Here is a 6,284-nt window from a genome sequence, read left to right as displayed (position 1 = left end):
TTTGACTAATATAAAGCTATGCTGCAGCTCAGAAAGAGTGGTCTTGCCCTTTCCAGCTCCGTGGTGTCATCCCCCAGATACATGTTCATGCCACTTTCCTACTGTTGACTCCAGCGATTTTGTAGCCAAGAGGTGAGTCAGAGAAGCTCTCTGATCCTACTAAACCAACCCTGCAAAAAAGGTTTTTGTCTGGATCAAAGTCTCATGGTTGGAGAGATCAGGATACATGGTCATGAGATGGGTGGAGGACAACAGCCCATAATTAGTCTGTGAACCCACGAAGTTCCCTTGGGGTGCAATCTCCACAGGGCTTTTATTGCAGGTTAGCTAACCACACCTGAAAAAATTCGCACAACTACCCTATCTATTCTTCCGAATTGGTGTGAATGGCTTCTTTCCATTTTCAGAAGAGGCTGCAGAGTTTAACTCTCATTGGCAGCTAGTTAATGCTATTGAAGCCCCAGATGTCTAAATCAATGATGAAAACATAATTTATAAAGAGGCCTCAAAAAAATAAATATCTTTACAATTAAGAGCCTGCATTCTTCTTGTAACTCTACTGCAATTTCTCTCCCTGAAATGTCTTTTTCAATCTGCATGTAAATAGATATTTAATAGATAGGTTGAGCAGAAGCCTCCACAAAGATGCAGCACTGCTTCTGGATTTAATAAAGCTGATAAAGCAATATTTCACTTCACTGCAAGTGTTTCCCTCAGTCTGCACTTTTTATCAGTCCTTTCAAGAGAAAGCACTTAGATGTGAACTTGGAAATATTACATTTTCTTAGGAAAAGCAAATACCTGGTATCTTACAGAGCCAAATTCCCATCATAAGTCTGGAGTAAAATATCTTTCAATTTCCCTCTCTTCTGGGAGTTGGTGAGAAAAAGTAATATAGCTATTCTTAGTCTAATTAACATTTCTTTCTTTTATTCAAGCTTTGGAATGGATAAATCTTGTTTACTGAGCATTTGTATGGAGTACTCTTTTGAATTGAGCTGGTTCCCATTAATAGCAAAGCGTACTTGGATCCTTGTTATTTAGAATGGTAACATCTTTTCACTAAATAAATCATTCATGGCCAGAAATTATCTTTTTCCTCTTAAAAATACAACGTTTATTCTAAGGCTTCTCTTCAGAGAGGTATACTTTTGACCTGTACCAAAATGTGACCTTTTAATAGCTTCCTTGATGACAATCCAGCATTATTTCGCGTTATCTAACAAATTGCTATTCCTCTAATGATTTGTCCATGTTCTTCAAAGCTAAATGTCAGACACTGTTGTACACCTCCCTTACTAAAAACAAACACCCCCAAATTCCTTTACTTATCACCTCACAAGTAATGTTTTCCTTATTTACTGATGAATAATTTGCATTAAAATGTAAAAGTGAAATTTTTTAGCAGAAACTCCACTTCATAAATAATTTTATTTGGTCACTAGCCTTGCTTGGAAAATATCCTGAGTTTTTACTAAGTATCTTTAGAGATGTTACCCATGCTCCATTATAAGCTTTTGAATTTTTTATACACACACACAGAAACAAATGTTTCATTCACTGTGATTTCTGAAAAATGTCATCAGTGAAACACTCTTATGAGAAAATACATGTCTGTTTCATCCTGTAAAAATATTTAAACAGAGCATTGGTTTCAATTTAATTTTAAAGCAGAAAAACTCCTAGTTTTTCAAAGCTAGAAATTACAGTTAACACCTACAATTAGTATGCTGTTTAATATAGTAAAAGTATATTGCTGTGGATCAGATAACATTAGCAATTCAAATATGTGAAGTATTTTTTTAAAACAACTAGCAGTTAATTTTGTCTTCTTTGAAGTTATTTAAAGATTTCACAATTCTGCAAGTTGCACAATTTGCTTCCATTAGGTAGAAAATCCAAGATGCTCCAGGGTTTAGTCTTTAATGATTAAAAACACCTTTCTGTCGCATTCCAACCTCTTGTACACTTATTAAAAGCTACAGTGAAAGCTTCCAGTAAGAATCTAATAATATGTCCAGGGTGTCCAATTACTTGAGGAATTTATATCAGTGTGTTCAGTGACTGTATACAAGACATCTCCTGTTTTGCTCTCTTTTCTAGTGGAGTGTGCTCTGAAGCTTTTCACTTGCATTGAAATGAGCTACTGAATGTGTGTGTCACAAGGAGCAATGTATATTTAAAGCTTTTCGTTTCTATTACTCTGACTTTCAAACATAGCCAGAGGGAAGACAGGATTGTTCTGGAGTACCAAAACTTGACATCTCCTGAACCGAGCAAAAGATGTGTGTGAACCAAAATATCTTCATGTCTTCCTGCCCAGAACCTTACTCCCAAAGTCTCCATACTCTACTTATGTTCTGCAGGTCCCATTCAAAATGACTAAAATTTGGATCCTAGCTGAGGCCTTCTCCTGTGCTTTACAGTAGGACAGTCAGTTTAATGCTATCAGCTTGCACCCTCAACACAATGAGTGTGTTGACAAAGCGCAGTTGTGTATCTGCAGCCTATGGTTGAATGTTCCTGCAAAGCCACCAAAGCAGCTCCCAGTTTTAGGACTGAGGATGGCCTTTGCTCTGGGATTGAGCTGGCTCTTGGCTGACCCCTGATCAGATATGTGGGTACCTTTGCCCTGAACCAAGTGGGACTAAGCTTGGTTCAGGCATTGACCTCATCTGCAAAACTATTTGTGATTTCCACTGGTATAACTGAGATAACAACAAGGGCTTTTTTGTGGGAACTTGAAAGTCTAGATAAGTGCAACCCATACTGCCTGAAGTAGGAGTTTTTCAAAGATTTCCTTCCATTATTTCCATTGAATTTAGAGAACATTTTTCCTTTCTTCTTGAGCCAACTCCGTGCTGCTGGAAGTCCATCTGACAGTGAGGGTACCCTGTAGTTCAAGGTAAGCAAGACCTGCACCATTCCCCTGCTTCTCTCCTATCTCCTATTTTTATGTGGAACACAGTTCAATAGCAGGATGAATCAGATGTGATTTGTTTGATTTACTATCAAGTTTCTGGGCATCTAAGTTGATAGCGGAGGGTAAAGTATCATAAACGTGCATACCAATTTGGGAAGACCAAGGAGTAACTCTTGTACTCAGCGTTCCCCTTTATTGCCTTGTGCTCCCTGCCAGCTGCTGCCTCCGCTGCCTTCCCTTCTCCTCTGACATGCAGTGCCTGGAGTTCATTCAACACGCTTAACAATTAGAGGTGAAGAGTTTGAACTTGTCGAGGGGAACATGCCCAAGAAAGCAAAGTGTAATTTACCCTGATTATAAAATGCATTCCATTCCACACTTGTTTTGACATTGTCCCTTGGAGAAAAATATTTTGTCTCATAAAGGATCTCATTGTTGCTTTCCTTGTCAGGAGGAGGATTGCTCCATAAGCGTTCAGCTCCGTCCGAACCCCACAAACTCCTTCTGGATCTAGATACTGTAGCTTAAGTTTAACTTTTTGTGTTGTTCCAAAGCCACAGGCTACTGATCATACAGCTGAGCAATAACTATGGACAAGAGTTGAAAGTCAATGTAATCCTTCCTCTGCTAGCAAAGAAGACTATAGGAACACAGAAGATAGGGTCCAGATAGGTATTGTATGAGGTGTTAATGGTCTTCTGGATAAACGGGCAAGAAATAGACGACAATAGACTGTTCAGACAGTGAACAGCAATAATCACACGGAGAGTTGGGCTGTCTTGAAAAAAGTACACTGTAACATTGAACCAGATCCCAAGTGTGGTCTCCATCCGTACCAGTTACACTTCCCTGCCCAAAGAATTGTACTGATTCTGTAGTGGCTGCTACCAGTTTCATGTTAGTTTACATTTCTCAGTGTCAACAAATGTATTCCTGGTTTATACCTTGGTGTGTGAAAGGGATTTAAGACAGTGGGACTGCAGCCCTGAGCTACAGTACAAGAGAGCAGAGAGTCGGCAGTATCGCCAGGAAGGTCGGGACATGTGCTGTTTCGGTGACAAAACAATTTAGCATTCTGTGTTTTTCACTCCTTTGAAAGCTGATACTCAGAAATACTCAAGTGTAAGTGAATAAGCATAATGCTCAGTTTCGTAATGAAATATTCATACTTTTTCCCAAGCCATGCCTGGAAGGACACATCAAAAAAATTTGAATGCAGCCACCCACACTACGGTATATCAATCCACCAGTTATCAGAACAACACACACATCCAGGGTGAGAGATTAATGAGACTGCTTGTAGTTTCAACCTCAATAGGCCCTTTGTTTCAATTATCTGAAGTAAAAAGGCAGCTTTTTCTTCTAAAGCTACAACCCTTACATGAATTTTGGATATGTGTGCCACAAATGACATGTTGGAAATTGTTAAACTTTCTCCTTTTATAAAAAGTGATAATGAGGTCAAGCTGATGTTTCACATATTTAAAATCAAGCATGTGCTGAGCTGTTCTCTTAAAATTTGTTCTGAAATGAACTTTAGCTATTAACATTTTGCAGAATTAATTTTCCAGAGCTTGGGTTATTTTGCCCCATCAGTTAAAGTCAGCACTGACACCGAGATGAATTCTACCTCTAGCTGTTGAGAACAAAGAACCTTCTCAGTGTGGAAGAAGACAAACTAGAACACATTATCTGTCATCTAATCACAGCACTGAAAGGTGTAAGCAGAGACTGACTCAGCGCATACTATATAATAGCTGGTTTATAATGAACATATATATTCATAAAAAAAAGCACAGATTAGTTGGCTCCAACTTTGTCTATATTGTTCCCACTAACATGCCTAAAGCCTGAACAGAATTAACTTCCTTTTGGATATGTAAACCTCGCTCACTTCCCTGTTGAGAAAGTTAATGTGGAGGCCAATTAATTCCATTCATATCTTCCTCTGAGGAGTAACTGTAGGAAACGATGACAGGGAAGTAGTGTTACCACTGTCTTTTTAATAAGTAATTCTGAATGAGCAAATCATTTCAAAGAGGCAAAGAACTTAATTTAATTTATCCAGCTGACCATAGGCGAAAGGTGTCATGGGCATTTATTAATCTCAGAGGCATCATGCTGTTTTTCATACTTCTGAAATATGAGCAAAAGAAAGCCATATGGGTTTCTTAATGTGCAAGTCTGGCTTGGTCATTCATTATCTGTGTAGTTTGATAATTACCTATTTCCTAGGTAAATTGCTTTGGACATTTACTTTGAGGTAGCAGATTAATGAAGTTCTTTGAAAACTTCAGGAACTTGAAAATCTACAAAGCTTCCGGAACAAAATTTTCCAGGTCAGTGGTTATTGTACTTTTAGCAATCCAGAAGACAGCACACATTTGTACCTCAGCTTGTATAGAGTTGGTCAAAACCTTACTCAGAGCAACACTTGTATAGATCTTTGAGTCCACTAAATTTAAATAGCAAAAATAATAAGCAGTCCAGTAAGCATGAACCTGTGATTTACTATGCAGAAGCAATAAAGGATTTCGAAATAGCTGATAACTAGGCTGTCAAGGTCAGTTCAACTAGGTAACACCTTTTCTCTTTGGTTGTCTTTAAAAGTTAAATCATCTGAACATTTGTGAGCAATGTGATATGCCTGGAATTGAACAATAGTCCCGACTTTCTGTTAACACTTTTTCATATTGGCACAACTCCATTGGCTCTAATGGAGTAATATTAGTTTATAATACTATAAAAAGAGACTATTGTTGTAGCAGCTTGGGTAGATCTCCCCACACAGTCTTGCACCTTAGCAGGAGCTACCAAAGCTCCCCGGGGATCGGGTGAGCACCTACGGTCTCCCAGCCCACCTTCCCAGGGCTCTGGGACCCTGGGACGGCTGTCAGATTAGTTTCAGCAGCACAAACTACAGTCACTCTGAAGTACACATTGCAATATGATTTTCAGAAAAGCAATATTCTCACATAGTGCTGGACGGTTTTTCTTACACCGTCATTCACTCAGCCAGAGGCAGCCTTCACTTGGCAAAGACAGCACGGTTCTGATGACTGTCAAATTTGCTCTTTGTGTAACCATCAAGCTGTCAGTCACAGTGCTGGGTGGATGGCTTTTTTTTATAGACATCATTTCTTTTGATCCTGCAAAGGTTCAAACTATTTTCATCTTTCCTCAAAACTTTATATTGATTTTATCCTGTCATAATAGGAGAGAAATGTAACAATCCCATCCCTGGAGACCTCAGTACTGTGCATGCTGGGGAGGAACATGTTCAGACTGTGCTATGGATGCAGAAAGCTTGTGTTCACTGAGGTCTGATAGGATTATACAGAGGGAAAGGCACTGTGGGCAT

The sequence above is a fragment of the Ciconia boyciana genome, chromosome 14, assembly GCF_034638445.1.
Source record: "Ciconia boyciana chromosome 14, ASM3463844v1, whole genome shotgun sequence".
NCBI classification, from domain to species: Eukaryota; Metazoa; Chordata; class Aves; order Ciconiiformes; family Ciconiidae; genus Ciconia; species Ciconia boyciana.
The sequence above is the reverse complement of the archived record's forward strand: the minus strand, read 5'-3'. Positions refer to the sequence as shown.